We start from the raw sequence: 20,035 nt of genomic DNA, 5'->3' as shown, positions 1-20,035 counted from the left end.
TAGGTAGGCCACTGGCTTGGGATGGAATTGTTTCTACGTGTATTATTTATTTGGAAGAGAATTTGCCTGAGCTAACTAGGTTGGAAATCGGCATGTAATATAAATTTATTGAGGGTTAGAGGTGTGTCTTTTACAACTGTATATCCCAGGAGAACCTACTGCAGACCTCTGTACATTGTTAGCACTTAACAAATACTTGTTGAAACAATGCACAAAAGAATAAATAGCAAATTTCGGTGAAGTTGGAAGGGACCCCAAGTGATCAGCATGTGCTTCTCCATCCGGAATGAGGTAAATGGACAAGTGCACACGAAGGTTTCTTTCTACCTGGATTCACTTTTAATATAGGAACAACAGGGTCAGCTCCTTGTTCTTGAGGATTCATGGGGATTGGAAATTACAAGCCAAGTTCCCAATTTACAGAGTGTGTGGAGACAGTTTGATGGACAAACTCTGTAACGACAAAAGTGTATCACTTATCAATCACCTTCAGCAACCAAACTGGGAGCTCAGAGCAGCCCTTGTTAAGTAACCATATAGGTGAGGCAGCACAGGAGATTCAAACAAAATCAAATGTGAGGAGACTGCAATAATGCTTTCTGAGAATTGATATTCCCAAGTTGGCATACAGATCTAGTTAGACACAAAGCCATTCTCTTTCCCATAAATTCAGGGAATACTAAGCTAAACCAAAAGCCTGTCTTATTTTAGTTGATTGGACAAAGTGGGGTTTCTAAATGTTAAAGGAGACAAAATGAAAAGACTTCATAAGTATTGTTAGAGAATTTACAGCAGGAACCAGCAGTTCGTTTTTCCTTCCGACTTTACAGCCTATGACTGATGACTAGTTAGTGAGTAAGCAAGTGTAGAGTAAGTGTAAGGAAATGATAATTATTTCTTATCGATGCTGATAATTGTATCAGTTTAATAGTAAATAAGTGTGCTGTGTGTTGGCAAGACTCTAATTCAAAGTAGCATTTCTATCATATGGACCTTGGGATTACTTTTAGCACATTCACCACCTTGTAAGCAAGACTTTGGCCCTCTTCATGGCACAGATATTTACTGGGCAATACCTTGCCGCACACACTAGGCACTGGAGATAAATAAATCAAGGAGGTAGCAACTGCCTTGTGGAAGGGGGGTTTCGTCATGCCAACACAACCTAAGGTAAGCTCAGAAATTCCATCCTCAATGGCTTTTTTTCCCCTAAAAGCATAACACATACAGTAGTTCCCCCTTATTTGTGGTTTCTTAGCTGTCATCAGTTGAGGACAAAAAATATCAAATGGAGAATTCCAGAAATAAACAATTCATAAATTTTAAATTGCCCATTGTTTTGCAGTGATGAAATCTCTCACCGTTCCACTCAGCCCTGCATGGGACATGAATCACCCCTTTGTCTAGGGTATCCACATCCACGCTGTATAAGCTACCTGCCTGTGGGTCACTTAGTAGCCACGTTGGTGATCAGATGGACTGTCATGGTATTGCAGTGCTTAAGTCCAGGTAACTCCTATATTTCTTAATAATGACCTTAAAGTACAAGAGCAGAGATGCTGGCATATTGTTATAATTGTTCTACTTTATTATTCCTTACTGTTGATTTCTTACTGTGGCTAATTTATCAATTAAACTTCATAATAACTATTAATGTATAGGAAAAACATGGCATATATAGAATTTAGTACTATTAATATCTGCAGTTTCAGGTATCCACTGAGGGTCTTGGAATGTATTCCCCAGAGATACAGATAACAGGGGATTACTGTATATTGGTTGATTTGAATGTTGAATAACAGAGAATACAGATAACTGTATATTGGTTGATTTGAATGGATTTCCTTCCCCCACCTTGCCACCTGATTCCACCACAGCCTCTTTGAATAGACCCCATAATTCAGACATGATAATGTCATGGTCTCTAACATGACAGTATTTTTTTAAAAGACTTTTAAATAAGTCTATATGTTGGCAAGTGCAATTTCATGTGTATTTTGCTTGATAAAGTTTGATTAGCTAATGAAGTATAGCAATACCTAATATTTATAATACCTCGTAATTCAGCCTCATATAAAAATTTAAATTAAATATTTAACATAGCATGTTGTGGTTACTTTGAAATATTATGTGCTGAGGTAGGGCACGGATTTACTAAGCACTGACAAATATATTATGTTTTATTTACTCTCAGTATCACTTTATTGTTGCCTTACTTCCTTCTACTTCAGTTATGTCTTAAAATAACTGTTCTGTACTTCAGCAATAACACATACAGCAGAAAATTTGGAAAACCAATAAAAACTCAAAAGAAACAGGAAAATAAGTTACCCCAAATCCTGTCGCACGTGGGTGGCTTCCATTATGTTTGGCAAAGCCTTATAATGTTTTTTTCATGTGTCTTATGTTGCTTGACAAAAATTGTATCACATTATATTTACAGCTTTGAACCTGTTTTTCTCTTAACAACATACTGGGGGCTGTTTTCCCATGTCAGCAAAGATTCCGTTAAATGGCTGAATAGCATCAAAGTGTGTTATTCTTAAATTGCTGCATGCTGCCTTGCCATGGACCAGCGGGAATACAGCCCCAGAAGTAGTGGTTTCATCCAGACCAAGAAGTCATTCTTTGCATTCTCGGTGGAGGGTCCTCCCCTTAGGAATGTGGAGCTGATGATGCCAAGTGTGTCCTTGACCTTCTGGGCAGGATGGAAAGCTCTTCTATTTTCTCAGGCTTCTGCCTGATAAGGGTGATCAAACAGCAAGATTCAAGATTTATTACTCAGGAATCTAATTTATTTGCAGTTGTTTAGAGCTTTCATTGGTGTCCTGATCCTTTTATCCATTTGCTGCCTTATTTTAGAAACTCATCAGTTGAAGCCAATATCAATCAACAAAACCCCAGTTTGCACCCTATTTACAATTCTGAATCAGTTTCTTTTCTGTTTTAGTGCTTCTCTTCTATGTGATTGTTCCTATAGTGGTCAATATCAATATATCATATTTGGCTAGCACTTATTTCTGCAAAATGCAACTAAGACATGTTCATTAGTTGTTTAAAAATGTAAATTCAATAGAAAATTTACCTCAAAATTTGACTGTGATGTGAACGTGAATGAACGTATTTTCCTATATCTATTATATTGTTATATATGTAATTTTTAATAATGCAAGTTCCAATTTTTAAAAACATTTTTCTCTTGAGTATATCAGTTATAAAATGCCTAAAGTTATTAAATCCTGTGACGTGGCATCTTATGTGTGTGTGTTTTTTTTTTTTTTTTTTTTTTTTTTTTGAGATGAAGTCTTGCTCTATTACCCAGGTTAGAGTGCAGTGGTATGATCTTGGGGTCACTGCAACCTCTGCCTCCTGGGTTCAAATAACTATCCTGCCTCAGCCTCCCAAGTAGCTGGGATTACAGGTGCCTACTACTACCCCTGGCCAATTTTTGTATTTTCAGTAGAGATGGAGTTTCACCATGTTGGCCAGGCTGGTCTCGAACTCCTGACCCCAGGTGATCCACCCACCTCGGCCTCCCAAAGTGCTGAGATTACAGTCATGAGCCACCGTGCCCAGCCAATGCATTTTAGAGTCTAGGTTTTGGAAGTCCTAGAAAAGCTTATGATAATCAAAAACAATAAATTATTTCTAAACCATGACGTAAAATAGCAATAATGGACAGTTATGACATTCATGCCAAGTGTGCTCTACTTGAGCACTTTTCATATATTATTTCAATAAACTTCTTAAAACAACCCAAAACCAGTTACTATTATAGGCCCCATTACTGCAGATGAGGGAAACCCAAGTGAGAATTTCTTAAAAGCCTAATTTTTCACTACCTTTTTCCTCTAAGAAGGTGAATATGAATCTCGGTGCTAATTGCTCCCCCCTTAAAGTTAATAATCACACTATTAATAGCAATATGAGTCATCATTCATTGGGTACATATCATGAGAAGCAGGTACTTTATAAATATTATTCCTAATCGTCACGTGGTAGATTGTATTTGTAGCTACATTAATCTCTCCTTTCCACATGCTCCTCTGCAATGTGACCTAGCCAATCTCCCATCAAGCCCCTCCAATCTCCACTCCCTCAATTTCTCCACCCCCTCCAATAAGGGTGGGCCCTATGACTGCTTTGACCAAGAGAATACAGCAGAAGTGACATTATGCCAGTTTCAAGACCTAGGCCTTAAGATTTTACCTGCTTCCACTTCCTGCCTCACAGAATATTTGCTGTGGGGACCTAGATACTGTGTAAGAAATATGACTACTCTGGGACCACCATGTCATGAGAAACCCAAGCTGTATGGAAAGGCGCAAGAGTAAGGGTCATCAAACTATAGCCTGTAGGCCAAATCTGGCTCGTCACATTCTTTCTAGCTAAGAATGGCAGGGAGGGGCAGCCAAAAGAATAACAACAGTCTGTGATACGTAAAAAGTATATGAAACTTAAATAAAATGTTATTGAAACTATCACACTTATTTATTTACTTATTGTCTGTGGCTGCTTTCATGCTACAATGGCAGAGTTGAATAGCTGTGACAGACATCATATGACCCTTGAAGCCTAAAATATTTACTATCTGGACCTTTACAGGAAAAGTCTGCCAACCCCCAGCCTCAGAGGATAAGAGGGAGAGGCCAGGAAGCATCAAGGAGCTAATACATATAAGTATATAAATACGCCATGTATCTCAAACCTTCCGCCTCCAGCCAATTTAACTGATGCCACGTGGAACAGAGACAAATTACCCAGCTGAGCCCTTCCCAAATTCCTGATCAACAATAGCAAAAGCAAAATAAATGACTGTTTTAAGGCATTAAGTTTTGAGTAGTTTGTTACATAGCCAGAAATAACTGAAACACCTTACAACCATCCTACAAAGGAAGATGTTATGCAGATATTTGGATGAGGAAATGGAAGCTCAGAAAGATTAAATAACGCACTGAAGTTCACACAGCTGGCAAATAAGGAGCTCGGATTTCTACCCAGGTCCTTTCAATTCCTAAGCTTTATTTGTGATACAGTAGCCCCATAATATTCAGCCTTTACTCTATTGCAATACATTTTATGCCCATGTCAGTCTTCATTAACTCAAAAAAAGTGTACTGACAATTGTCACCACAGGTAAGCACTGCACTAAGCTTTGTGGGGAAACAAGAGATATAATTTAGATGGAATCTGAAAATTTTACTTAACTTTTTACTTAGCTAAGAAGACCAAGGGTTATTATAATGTGATGATGGATGAAATATTGTAAATTAAAATTTGACACATTTACTCTGAAGGTGGTGGCCTACAGAATCCCATTTTAGGTAACAAAACCTTCAGAAAAGCTATTTGTTTGATCTTTATGTCACAGTTCTAGGACTTTCCTTTAAGGAGCAAGTCGTTAGCAGTCAGTGAAGAGATGGCGTGAAAGCTCATCCTGCCTACCTGCAAAGTTAGTTACACATTAGTGTTTTACTTTGTTTTTTCATTTCAGATTAACTGTCCTCTTCCATGTTCAAACCATATGTAACTGTAACTGAATGGAAGTTAAACATCTGGAAACTGTTAGGATTGAATAGCAATGAAAGGCAGGAAACACAAGACTATGGAAAGTGGTTTTGAACAACCAGGGTAAGGAATGTAAAGAAAACTAAGCATATTCCAAGTTGTCTGCCATTATCATACATTCTCAAGGTCGTTACTGGAGATGGGTCACTCTCAAGTGAAGGCTGTCAACTAGGAACACAGCTAGATGAAATACAGTATGGTGAAAATGGAGGCAACTATGGATTTAAAGGTCATTTCCTTGTTTATCAAGGGCCCTACTTAAATGTAGGCTGCCTGAGAGCCAAAATATGTCACCTTTATAATATTTGATAGCCAGTGGTTTGTTGGGACTGGGGCATACCAGCTTGCAACAACTGATTACATTTTTAGGAATTTTTGTGAGCCGATTGTTGAACTTTGCCATGATAGGAGCATTTACACCGTGGAATCTAGCAAATACAATAAGTCAGGGCTCTTGTTTAAGACAGCCAGTTTGCCAGCACACCACTAAGACAGAATCAATTAAAAATGATTAGCCAGTAGTCCAAAATTCTTTAGAGTGTGTGATAAACTATAACACGTTCATTACATTTATGCTTTTCAATAATTTTTAGTGACACGAGAAACAAATCTGGAAGCAAAAGTATAGCTCCAATATAGTCCCCAAAATGCTAAAACATATAGCTATATGTACAAAATTATAAGAAAGAAAATGTATCAATGTCTGCACAGTGGTTATCTTTGGGCTGTAGATTTACGAGTAACTGTTGTTTCATGCATTATATCTTTCAAGTATTCTATAAGCATTGCTTTCTTAATTAAAAACCATTCACAATAATGTACCTAAGTATTAACCTTTTTAAATTTTGTGTACAGGAATGACAGAGGGAGGGTTTACAGGAAGAGAGGTTGGAAGAGGAGGACTTTCTCTTCTTAACACATTCAGTCCTGTGAGAAAAGGATTGAGGAGAAACCATTATGATTGAATTGGAGCTAGGAGTTGGGCTAGGGTCACAGAGGGAATGAGTAGAGAAGCAAAAGACGAATAGAGAGAGGCAGGAAAAGGGAATACTAAAACAGGGATCAGAAACTGTATCCCTAGCAGCTATATAAAGAAGCCATGTCATAGTCATTTCACTTTTTGAGCATCAATTGTTTCATCTCCAACGTGTGCAGGCCACACTAGAAAACAATGCACAAATTTCATTTTAATCAAGATGTTCTAAGTGAACTTCCTCTTAAGGGCAGCCAGCTCTCAGGGTAGGTGTGCGGCAGCATGAGACTCACCTGGCAAAGGAAAGTAGAGGAATGTTTGCTGGAGAGGAAGGAAGGGAATTGTGCAAGATGAGAGTAGAGGGATGTCGTTTAGTGAGGGTGCTGGAAGAAAACTGTCCTAATTGTAAAACCTCAATGGTAGTATCAAAGGGATGTTTGGGGACAAAAATATGACTCCACATTTGTTTTATTTTATATGTAGATAAAGAACTCTTGCTCCTCACAGACAAATTTCTAACTTCTACCAAGGAATTTCTGAATGTAGTCTGTATGATAAGATCCCTGATTATGTGTTATAATGAGAAAATCAGGAATCTTCATTAGAAAGTTACTCTGCAACTGAATAAATTTTGTTTAGTAATGTTTTAAACACATCTCTTAAGGTCCAGATTATTTTCTAGGATCACATTATAAAAAAGATCTTAAAAATACAGTAGAATTTTTTTTTTTTTGAGATGGGGTCACATTTTGTCACCCAGGCTGGAGTGCAATGGGGTGATCCCTGCTCACTGTAGCCTCAACCCCCTTGACCTCAAGCGATCACTCCTGCCCACCCCAAGTAGCTGGGACTACTGGCGCATACCACCAAGCCAGCTAATTTTTGTATTTTTCAGAGACGTGGTCTCATCATTTTACTCAGGCTGGTCTCGAACTCATGAGCTCAAGTTGTCCACCCACCTTGGTTTCCCAAAGTGCTAGGATTACAGGTGTGAGCCACAGCACCCAGCCTAGTAGAGTTTTTATTAGTTGTTAACGCTGACACTAATGTAGTTAGAAAGAGGTAGAAACTAATGGCTCAGTATATTACTTTATCTGTGGGTTCCAATTATCTATACAAAGTTGTTGCTTATTTCTACAATAGTTTCATGTCTATTGTAGTTATTCTCACTCATCTTGAAGAAAAAAAATCCCCTGATGTGATAAAGTACAATAGTTCCAACTCATATATTTACAATGTAATTAAAGCTTAAACTTTAATCTTTTTATAAACCTTAATATGATTTAACGCGTATTACTTTATCTGTGGGTTCCAATTATCTATTCAAAGTTGTTGGTTATTTCTACAATAGTTTCATGTCTATTGTAGTTATTCTCACTCATCTTGAAGAAAAAAAATCCCCTGATGTAAGTACAATGGTTCCAACTCACATATTTACAATGTAATTAAAGTTTAAACTTTAATCTTTTTATAAAACTTGATTTAATGCATGCCATGTGTGCCTTTTTTTCAAGGAGATCTGTATTTTTTAAATGACTTTGTAAGTCAGTCTCATGTACACATATGATGTTGGTGCTAATTGGTTATCTCCATTTTAATTGTATTTTTGAGACATTATAAGAAAAACATCAATGTTGCATTCCACTGGATCCCTCTTCCCAAACAGACCTGGATGAGTCTAGCTTTGCCCAGGACCGTGGACTTCCATGTTATGTGGGGCTGGGTGCTGAGGACATCGACACATCTGTAACCAAATCAGTGAACCTCAGTGGGAGCTGAGAGCCATGTCTCTGGAATGAGGGCCTCTCATTCCTTTGTTCTCGATATTTCCTGGCAACGTGTACACAAGCACATGCTATTAACAGATGGTGGAAGGCATAATTGGGATTTTTATCATAACATATCCCTCATGCTTCCACCATGCGCCAAAGAAGAAGAGATGCTTGGACTAGCTAGCTTCGTCACAGCAGGACTAAAACCCCCTACTGTACTTCAAACCTCCCAAGACCCGAGTCCCTCCACGATAGACTCAACCACTCAGTGAGATGTGGTTTTCAGTCAGAAGTGCAGAGCCAACTTTGGCAGATATGTTCCTTCAGATTCCTTTTAAGATCAATTGTTAATGTGAGAGAGACTGGAGCCTAGTTTATCTGGTAAGTTGAGGCATACATCTGCGCTGCAGAGCTGAGGCCTATGGGATTGGCAGAGAGCCCTAAACTTTGTACAGACAACTGTGCCTCATAACCCGCACAGATGAAAAGGTCTCCTTTGCTTAACCCCATAGCTATGTGCTGAGCAAGTCAGAAAGAAAGCAGGAACAAGTATGGCAAAGAACTTAGCCAAAGAAGCTTAAGAGGATTAATTTTGATTTTTTGCTGTTGATGTTCAAATCTAGTGTGTGCCTTCTCAGTTCAAAATTGATTACCCAGGTCTGCTTTATAAAAGCATACATACATAGTGCATATTTTTAAGAGAAAATTAATTCTTCATAATTTATAAGTCTCTAAAGAAGTATAGTTTATAATGTTCATATGACTCTTGTGCATTTATGCCACTTGCATCATCTAAAGAATTTGAAGGGTTTTGTTAAAAGTATCTGCTGGCTGGGAATATTTCACATTACACGCAGGATGATTAAAATCGCAGGGCTACCCTTTGGGCACATGCCTGAGCATTGTAATCAGTGAGGTTTATATTTAGTGGTTAGTAGCATAGCTAAAGAAGTACCTCAGACAGCTTGAAATCTAACATGGTGGTGGTTATAGCTGGTGGTTAGGAGCTGGGAATCAGATGGTTGGGTTCAAATCTGACCCTTTCTCCTATCAGCTAAGTGACTTCGATCAACACACTCAACTTCTCTAAATCTTGATTTCCTCATTTGTAAATAGGCATGAAAATATTATCATGGGGTTAATTATATCATTATAAAATATTTTAAAATGTGTAAAACAAATCATTATAAAATATATAAAATACCATATGGTTGTGAGTTTTAAATGAAGTAATATGTGAAAGTACTTACCATAATACCTGTTGCATAATATGTGCTAAATAAACATTAGCTGTTATTTATACAAAGTGATAAACAGGGCTACATAATTTTCTAGCCCCACAGCAAAATGAAAATGTGGAACCCTTTGTTCAGAAAGCAAAGCAAAAAAAAAAAAAAAAAAAAAAAAGTGCTGTTAAAGGTACTTAAAAAAAGCTTTTTATTCTCGTTCATGCTCTCTCTCAGCTTGTGATGGTGATATTGTATGTAATTGCTAGACTTTTCAGATTTACAAAAAAAAAAAAAGAGAAGGAAAAAGAAGAAAATGGAAAGTGGAGTTCTCATATTACTCCCTCCAGGTTTCCACTATTATTAGCATCTTGCATTAGTGTGGTACATTTGTTATACTTGACAAACCAATATTGACACATAATTACTAACTAAAATTCATAGTTTATATTAGAATTCACTCTTAATGTGTATAGTTCTACATGTTTTGAAAAATGCATAATGTCATATATCTACCATTACAGTATCATAGAGAATAGTTTCACTGATCAAAAATATCCTTTGATAGCTGGTTAATCATATGCAAAAAAATGAAACTGGATCCCTATCTTTCACCACATACAAAAATTAACTCAAGATGAATTAAAGACTTAATTGTAAGACCTTAAACTATAAAAATCCTAGAAGAAAACCTTGGAAACACCATTCTGGACATAGCTTTGGGAAAGAATTTATGACTACATCCTCAAAAGCAATTGCAAGAAAAACAAAAATTGACAAGTAGGACCTGGTTAAACTAAAGGGCTTCTGTACAGCAAAAGAAACTATCAACAGAGTAAATAGACAACCTGCAGAATAAGAGAAAATATTCACACACTATGCATTCAACAAAGATCTAATATCTGGAGTCTATAAGGAACTTAAAGAATTGAACAAGCAAAAAACAAACAACTCCATTAAAAAATGGGCAAAAGACATGAGCAAACACTTGTCAAAAGATGACATACAAGTCACCAACAAACATGAAAAAATGCTTCTCATCACTAGTCATCAGAGAAATGCAAATCAAAACCACAATGAGATATCATCTCATACCAGTGGAAATAACTATTATTAAAATGTCAAAAAACAACAGATGTTGGTGAGATTGTGCAAAAAAAGGGAATGCTTATAAACTTTGGTGGGAATGTAAATTAGTTCAGACACTGTGGAAAGCAGTTTGGAGATTTCTCAAAGAACTTAAAACAACTACCATTTGATCTAGTAATCCCATTACTGGGTATATATCCAAAAGAACACAAATTGTGCTACCAAAGGGACACTTGTACTTGCATGTTCACTGCAGCACTCTTCACAATAGCAAAGACATAGAACCAACCTAGGTGCCCATCAGCGAAGGGTTGAATAAAGGAAATTTGGTACATATATACCACGGAATACTACACAGTCACAAAATAGAGCAAAATCACCTGGCCAACATGGTGAAACCCCATCTCAACTAAAAAAACAAACAAACAAACAAAAAAATTAGCTTGGCATGGTGGCAGGTGCCTGTAATCCCAGCTACTCAGGAGGCTGAGGCAGGAGAATCACTTGAACCTGGGAGGCAGAGGTTGCAGTGAGCCGAGATTGCGCCATTGCACTCCAGCCTGGGTGACAAGAGCGAGACTCTGTCTCAAAAAAAAAAAAAAAAAAAAAAAAAAAAAAAGGAACAAAATTGTGTTCTTTGCAGCAACATGGATGGAGCTGGAGGCCATTATCCTAAGCAAATTAATGCAGGGACAGAAAACCGAATACCACATATTCTCACTTATAAGTGGGAGCTAAACATTGAGAACTCATGGACATAAAGGTGGCAACAATAGACACTGAGGACTATTAAAGAGTTGAGGAGGGGTTGAAAAACTAACAATTGGGTACTATTCTGTATCTGTGTGACAGGATCATTTGTACCCCCAACCCCAGCATCATACAATATAATCAGGGAACAAACTTGCACATGTACCTCCTGAGTCTAAAATAAAAGTTGGAGCCGGGCGTGGTGGCTCACGCCTGTAATCCTGGCACTTTGGGAGGCTGAAAGGGTGGATCACTTGAGTCCAGGAGTTTGAGACCAGCCTGTGTAACCCTGGCGAAACCCTGTCTCTACAAAAAAATACAAAAAACTTAGCTGGGCCTGGTGGGTGCACCTGTAGTCCCAGCTACTACTGAGGCTGAGTTGGGAGGATCACTTGAGCCCAGGAGGTGGAGGTTGCAGTAAGTTAAGGTTGCACCACTGCACTGCAGCCTGGGTGACAGAGTGAGACCCTGACTCAAAAAAAAAAAAAAAAGTTGAAAAAACAAAAAAGATTCCTTGTGCTTTGCTTCTGCATCCTTTCCCCACTATTTCCCCCAGTCCCTGGAAACCACTGATCTTTGCATTGTCTCTTTTGCCTTTTCAGATGTCATATAGTTGGAATTATATAATATGTAGCTTTTTCAGACTAGCTTCTTTTAATTAGCAATATGCATTTAAGCTTTCTCTTCCATGATTTTTTATGGCTTGATAGTTTATTTTTATTGCTGAATTTCATTGTATGGATATGCCACAGTTTATTCATTCATCTGCCAAAAGACTTCTTGGTTACTTCCAATTTTTGACAACTATGAATAAATTTGCTATAAACATTCATGTGTAGTTCTTTTTTGTGTGGGCATAAGTTTTTAACTCATTTTGATTTTGGCCATTCTAATAGGTATGCGGTGGTATCTCATTTTTGTTTTAATCTGCAAATTTGTAACAGCATATGACGTGGAACATTTTTTTATATGCTTACTTGCCATCTGTATATCTTCTTTGCAGAGGTGTCTGTTCAGATCTTTTGCTCTCTTTCTAATTGGATTGTTTGTTTTTTGTTGTTGAGTTTTAAGAGTTCTTTGTATATCCTGGGTAACAGTTCTTTCTCAGATATGTCCTTTGCAAATATTTTTTCTGTCTGTGCCTCATCTTTTCATCATCTTAATGAAGTTTTTCACAGAGCAGAAATTTTTTATTGTAATGGAATCTAACATCAATGTTTTCTTCTAGAAGTTTTATAGTTTTCCATTTAGGTTTGTGATTCATTCTAAGTTAATTTTTGTGTAGTATAAGGTTAGATTCTATATTCATTTTTTGCATGTGGATGTCTAATTGTTCCAGTATCATTTATTGAAAATACTATCCTTACTCCAGTGAATTAACTTTGCTTTGTCAAAGATCAATTGACAATACTGTGTGGGTCTTTTTCCAGATTCTCTATTCTGTTCCTCTGCTCTATTTGTCTGTTCTTTCACCAATACCACATTGTCTTGATTACTGTGGTTTGTAGTAACTCTTGAGGAAGTATAGTGTCAGTCCTCTGACTTTGTTCTTCTTCAATATTTTGTTGGTTATTCTGGGTCTTTTGCCTCCCAATGCAAACTTCAGAATCAGTTTGTTGTTCACCACAGAGTAACTTTCTGGGCTACTTTATTGAAATTGCATTGAATCTGTAGATCAGCTTGGGAAGAACTGATATTTTAACAACATTGAGTCTTCTTATCCATGAACATGGAATATCTCTTCATTTATTTGTGATCTACTTTGATTTATTTCATTAGAGTTTTGTAGTTTTCTTCATATACACATGAAATCTTATAGATTTTGTTAAATTTATACATAAATATTTTATATCTTTTATTTGCTATTTAATGTTGTTCTGAGTGTAAAAATTAAAATGTAAATTTTACCATTCATCTCATATCATGCGATTCCAGTTTTAAGCGCAAACATAAAACATTTAATTCATATGTAGAATCACCAGAATTACACAGTGGAAAATCTGTACAGAATGTATGTGCATGAAAACAGCCCAGCTGATAAATGAGAAGTGGTGGAGATACAGGCAGTACAGCTGATCACAGAAGGATGTTAACTAACTAGAGAATAAAGAATACTTCAGCTGGAAAGGAAATAATGTTGATCTCTAGTTCAAGAAACTAGGTCCCAAATGAAAAGTGGCCAGGGTCACACAGGTAAAGACTGATGAGAACTTCTCTTACCATCCAAGCAGCATTGTTGAAATTCACTATGTAATATTAGTTCAGGTTTCTTATATACTGGATTTCAGGTCTACTGACATTCAAAGTTTTATTGAGCTTGACTAGGTACCTCTGGGAATATTCAGATGTACACACTGTGAGTCCAAGTAGAATCCCAAAGCAGTTACGACTGTCACAGATGTAGCAATACCTTTGGCCCCAAAACTTGTTGAAGGAGAGACTAAATTAGAACTAGTCACACTGACATGTTTTTAATATTATGCATTGATTCTGCTGGGAAATAAAAGAGGCATCTTCCTTCATGGGGGAGAAAAGTAACTGGTGTGTATGTGTTCTTGGCAGGAGTTTTTGCCATCTGAGCCAGGCTCAGTTGGGGAGAATATCAGATTCAGAAGAGACCTGAAAGATAAACTCATTCAGTGGCTTTTAAACTGTGTTCTAGGGATCCACACACATTTCATTACATTTATTTTATTATTTGAAACACTAAGTTAAAAAATGCTTACTACTCAAATATGTTACAGATCAAAGCTTGACATGGTGGAAATCACAGATCATGATAATCTTCAAATATCTCATGAGGAAATGCTATACATGGTACCTTATGAAATAGGTATACTACTTTTATCTGTGCTATGTATTAGGGAGCCATACAAGACTTCATTTTATGAAAGGATTCCCTTGCACAAAAGTTAAGTTTGAAAATCACTGATCTATTCATCCCCCTCCAAATAAGCCTCTAAGAACTGTTGATAGATTCATAATACATGTTTAACAAATTTCAGTCATCATTATTTCCTACAGATAGAGAAATTGAGGCCTAGGTTGACTAAATGACTTGCCCAACACATCCAGATATTTAGCAGCAAAGCCAGAATTTTACCTGTGTCTTGACTCCTAGATCATTTTTCTTTTTACTCTATTGCAATTGCCTCCAGATTCCATTCCCAGCAAATAGCTAAAATATTAAGTCTTCCAGGCATAGGCTGTATTTCCTGTCCCTTTGATCTATCCTTTTCTTAGTCCTGGGAGCCAGGAGGGAAAAAGAGAGAGAAAGAGAAGGGGGGCGAGAGAGAGAGAGAGAGAGAAAGAGAGAAAGAGAGATCTCAGCAGAGGACTCACCAAGATGTTCTTATTTTGACATCTTTAACACTTGGGCCAAAAAAGTGACAATCCTGCTTTTAAATGTTTATCCCATTTTCCTTATAAAAACACTTATATGTGGCAGACCATGGATCCCAAATTTTGATCAGAAATGTGATCTTTCTTTCAGAGGTCCCAAAGATAGCCAATTATTTACAGCCTAGAGGAGAGGTAAGAACCCACAGCTACCATGAATGAATAAATGATGAGTTCTGACCATCGTTCTCCAACTCTACAAACTGTGGCACTACACACAAATTTAAGATATCCACAAGCCCCACTTCTGAAAACTTTCCAGTCACTTATGCGGCCTGTTCTGAAGATACTTTCAAACCATTCCTTCTCCCTCCTTCTCCCATCCTCTATACATTGATATACTCTTGTCTATGCCTATCTTTCTAGTCTTTGAACACCTCCATATTCAGGCTTAGAGTAACAAATGAGTAAATGGGGAAAAAATGAAATCCCCAAACCGCTTTACAAAGGCTTAAATGTATGATTAGAATATTACTGTAATATCTATATGGCAAATAATAGGAACTCAATAAATACTTGAATTAATAAATTTGTTTTACATATTTTTATGGAATATTTCTTATTTTCTGCTTACAAGTTAAAGGGATTGTTGAAAAGCACACAGATTGATAAAATGAATAACGCAGTAAGCAAAGCTGCCTTTATAGGGAGGTTCGGACCATGTCCCGCAACACTAGGCTACTTACTGGTGGGCTTTAATGATGGTGATGAGTGATTTACCTGAATTCAGCCATCTTTAACCTACTCCCCCTTGTGGTTAGTGTGAGACATTTTAAGGTGGCTGGTGTGGCTTTCACTCCTTTAGCACTATGTTCTGACCTAGAGATAAAATAATTCACGGACAAAACCAAACTCAAAACCAAAACATTTTAAGAGTGGACTAGACTAATGTGAATGCGGGAAGACCTAGAGAGCCAGGCCCTTTTCTCTTGATCTCTTTCTTTCCTAAGCAGCCCCTTCACCTTCATCAAGACTCAGCTCAGGACCAACCCCTTCCAGAAAGTTTGTTCTGGTTTCTTGCTCTGTGAGTTTGAGGCCTCAACTTGTGACTACCTCTATCAAAGAGCCCATCACTCTGTGTCTCTGCTCACTAGTCCCTAGTCCCCAGTGGACTGTGAACAACTGGAGGTGGGGGCAGGAACTGTGCCTTGCATTTCTTTATTCCAAAATGTCTTCTTTTGCCAGCTATGGAGTAGATGTTCAATAAATGTTTGTTGAAATAAATAAGTGGTTCTTGCCACTAAAAACTTCAGACAATTGGTATAATATCTCAGGTTGCAATTTTCTCATTTATTTTATTAGGGATTGAGGACTTTAAGTCCCTAAAGAGTCTGTGTGTCTGGAATTACATTTATTATCAAAATATTCTGTAAGAATTGGTCCCCTTTTGACTTTCAAGTTCTTTTTTTTTGAGATGGAGTCCCGCTCTGTCACCTAGGCTGGAGTGCAGTGGTGCGATCTCGGCTCACTGCAACCTCCACTTCCCGGGTTCATGCCATTCTCCTGCCTCAGCCTCCCGAGTAACTGGGACTACAGGTGCCCACCACCACGACGTTGGGCTAATTTTTTGTATTTTTAGTAGAGACGGAGTTTCGCCGTGTTAGCCAGGATGGTCTTGATCTCCTGACCTCGTGATCCACCCGCCTTGGCTTCCCAAAGTGCTGAGATTACAGGCGTGAGCCACCGCACCTGGCCTTGACTTTGAAGTTCTTTTATTTGGGGACTTTTGAATCTTTTTGACTCTACGGAATTGTATGTCATGGTATGTTAATATTGGAGGTGGGAATGGAAAACAGCCCAGTAGTTACTAGCAAAGATGGCATTGAAGAGATTTCTTCATAAGTAATTGTCTGAATGATTATTTTCCAAAGAAAATCATCTATTCCATATAGACCTCAAATAAGTTTTTATTTATATTTTTTATTTCATTTCAAGACATACCAGCTTATGGAGAGGTCTAGAAGTATTTCCTCCTCTTGGCTTGGAGTTCCCAACATATCAAGTTTTAATAATATTTGACTCAGGACCGCAAAGCATTATTTAGCAAATATACAGTTTGTGTTCAAGACATTTGAGGAAAATAAAAACAGGAAGAAAAAATTACTAAGCTTCCCCCAACATGGTTTAAATTTCTATGTTGATTCAATGAGTAAACATTGAAAAGTGTATATGACTGTGAATCTAAGAATAGTAATACTTAATACAGACTCTGCCATAAAACAAAACTTTGTCCAGACTTTTCTCAAAAAGATAATGGATACAAGTGTTGGCAAGGGTGTGGAGAAAGGGGAACGTTTGTACACTGTTGGTGGGAACGTAGATGGATGCAGCAAGTATGGAGGTTTCTAAGGAAATCAAAAGAAAAACTACGAAACTACCGCATGGCCTGGCGATCTCCCTTCTGGGCATATATCCAAAGGAAATGAAATCACCACCTCATAAAGATAGCTGCACTTTCATGTTGATTGAGGCATTACTCACAATAGACAAGATATGGAAACAACCAAAGCACTGTCAACCGATGAATGGATAAACTGTGATATATATAGTATGATGGAATAGTATTCAGCCTTAAAAAAGATTCTGTCATTTGACACAACATGGATGAATGGAGAGGACATTATGCTAAGTGAAGTGAACTAGACCACAAGAAGAAAAATACTGCACGATCTCACTTATATATGAAATCTTTTAAAACATTGAATAAATAGAAATGGAGAGTATAATGGTGATTGGAGTGGGAGGACGGGGGAAATGGGCAGAGGTAGGTTAAAGGGGACAAAGTTGCAGTTATATAGGATGAATTAATCTAGAGATCTAATGAATAACATGAGGAAGACAGCTAAAAATATTACATACTGGAAATTTGCTAAGAGAGATTTTTGGTACTTTTACCACACACACAAAAGTGAGTATGTGAGAGGATGGATGTGTTAGTTCACTTGACTATAGTAATCACTTTATCATATATGTGTATATCAAAACATCGTGCTGTACATCTTAAATATACACCATAAAGAAAGTGTTCAAACTGCCTAAGATCTAGAAGACATCAGAGAGGATTGTATACAAGTCTGGCAATGAGGCAAAGTGAGAATTCATTGTCTTATCCCACGTCTCTGTTTTGTTTCTGTGAGAATTTGGGTCTATTGGAGGCAGAGAGAGTGGTGTGCTCTAAGGATACTGACAGCTGGAACTTTTGTTCCTCTAAAGTAGGAAGCACTCAGAAGTGGGAATGTTTGCAGGAGACAGTCCTTTCAGAACTGAGGTAAAAATTTTTCAAATTAAAAAAAAATGTTTTGGAGGCCATGGAAAGAAATTGATATTTTTAATGAACTAAGTTAGGACAGGAGGAATCTGCAACTGGTCAGAAAATAGGATTTTAAGTAAAGGGAAGAAAAATAAATCTTGTAGATACCAGGATGTTTGTTGCTAAGCAATATTTTTTGGGTGTGTTTGTGTTGTTGTTTTTTGAAACTTACTGCTAGTTTGTAAAGAGGGACTCTTTGATTATAAAGAAAACTGCAGGCCAGGCATTGTGGCTCACGCCTGTAATCCCAGCACTTTGGGAGGCCGAGGTGGGCGGATCACCTGAGGTCAAGAGTTCGAGGCAAGCCTGACCAACCTGGAGAAATCCCATCTCTACTAAAAAATACAATATTAGCCGGGCGTGGTGGCACATGCTGTAATCCCAGCTACTTGGGAGGTTGAGGCAGGAGAATTGCTTGAACCCGGGAGGCGGAGGTTGACGTGAGCCGAGATCGCGCCATTGCACTCCAGTCTGGGCAACAAAAGCAAAACTCCATCTCAAAAAAAGAAAACGAAAACTGTAGTTTGAAATGTAAAATGACCCCATAATGAGGCCTGTATTTGCCTTTACTGCAGTCTTTTCAGGAATGTAGGCACAGGTTAATCTGTATGTAAAGGATTATGTTAGCCTCTGAGAGACTCTGGGAAAGGGGTGTCCTGTTAAAGTCATAAAGGCTCTTCTTTTCCTTCAAAAGGTATTTTTTTTTCTATGTAGAAAATCTACCAGAAAACCTTGCCAAATGTCTAAGGATGGCAAAAAGAGTTATCTCAGATCTTCTATTCGTGTTTGGGAATTCTAATAAACTGAATTCGTGTTTTCATTTATTTATTTGTTTCGTTTTAAATTTTTGTGAGTACATCATACATCTATATATTTATAGGGTACATGAAATATTTTGATATAGGCATACAATGCATAATAATCGCATCGGGGTAAATAGGGTATCCATCATCTCAAGCATTTATCCTTCTTTGTGTTTCAAACAATCCAATTATAGTCTTTTAGTTATCTTTAAATGTACAATAAATTATTGTTGATTGTAGTCACTCTGCCATGCTATCAAATACTAAATTTTATTCATTCTATCTAATTATATTTTTGTACCCATTAACCATTCCCACTTACCCCTCACTCCCACTGCCAAACTATCCTTTTCAGTCTCTGGTAACCATCATTCTACTATCTCCATGAGTTCAATTGTTTTTATTTTTAAATCCCACAGATGAGTGAGAACATGCAAGTTTGTCTTTCTGTTCCTGGCTTGTTTCACTTAACATAATGACCTCCAGTTCCATCCATGTTGTTGCAAATGACAGGATATTATTCTTGTAATGACTGAATAGTACTCCATTGCGTATATGTACATTTTCTTTCTCCATTCATCTGTTGATGGATGCTTAGGTTGCTTTCAAATTTTAGATATTGTAAACAGTGCTGCAACAAACATAGAAGTGCAGACATCTCTTTGATATACTGATTTCCTTTCTTTTGGGTATATACCAGCAGTGGGATTGCTAGATCATATGGTAGCTCTATTTTCGGTTTTCTGAGGAACCTCCAAACTGTTCTCCGTGGTGGTGGTACTAATTTACAGTCCCACCAGCAGTGTACAAGCGTTGCCTTTTGTCCACAACCTTGTCAGCATTTGTTATTGCCTGTCTTTGGATATAAGCCATTTTAACTTACGTGAGATGATATCTCATTGTAGTTTCGATTTGCATTTCTTTGTTAATCAGTGATGTTGAGCACGTTTTCATATGTCTGTCATTTGTATGTCTTCTTTTGAGAAATGTCTATTCAGATCTTTTGCCCATTTTAGAATAGGATTATTGGAGTTTTTCCCTATAGAGTTGTTTGAGTTCCCTATATATTCTGAGTATTAATCCTTTGTCAGATAGGTAACTTGCAAATATTTTCTACCATGCTATGGGCTGTCTCTTCACTTTGT

General features: G+C 37.4%; 1 long non-coding RNA gene across 2 annotated transcripts in view; it reads right to left on the bottom strand.

Annotated features, from left to right (window-relative positions):
- The window catches only part of LOC126948254 (uncharacterized), a 98,836-nt gene that overhangs the window by 46,547 nt on the left and 32,254 nt on the right, over positions 1 to 20,035 (bottom strand). Inside the window, exon 3 of one of the 2 annotated variants that reach the window (XR_007723375.1) lies at positions 14,482 to 14,623. The exons of the other annotated variant lie outside the window; for it this stretch is intronic. This is a non-coding gene — a long non-coding RNA (uncharacterized LOC126948254). The remainder of the gene's footprint in view (positions 1 to 14,481; positions 14,624 to 20,035) is intronic. 2 annotated transcript variants of the gene reach the window in all.

This window comes from Macaca thibetana, chromosome 2, assembly GCF_024542745.1.
Source record: "Macaca thibetana thibetana isolate TM-01 chromosome 2, ASM2454274v1, whole genome shotgun sequence".
Classification (NCBI taxonomy): Eukaryota; Metazoa; Chordata; class Mammalia; order Primates; family Cercopithecidae; genus Macaca; species Macaca thibetana.
The sequence above is the reverse complement of the archived record's forward strand: the minus strand, read 5'-3'. Positions and strand labels throughout refer to the sequence as shown.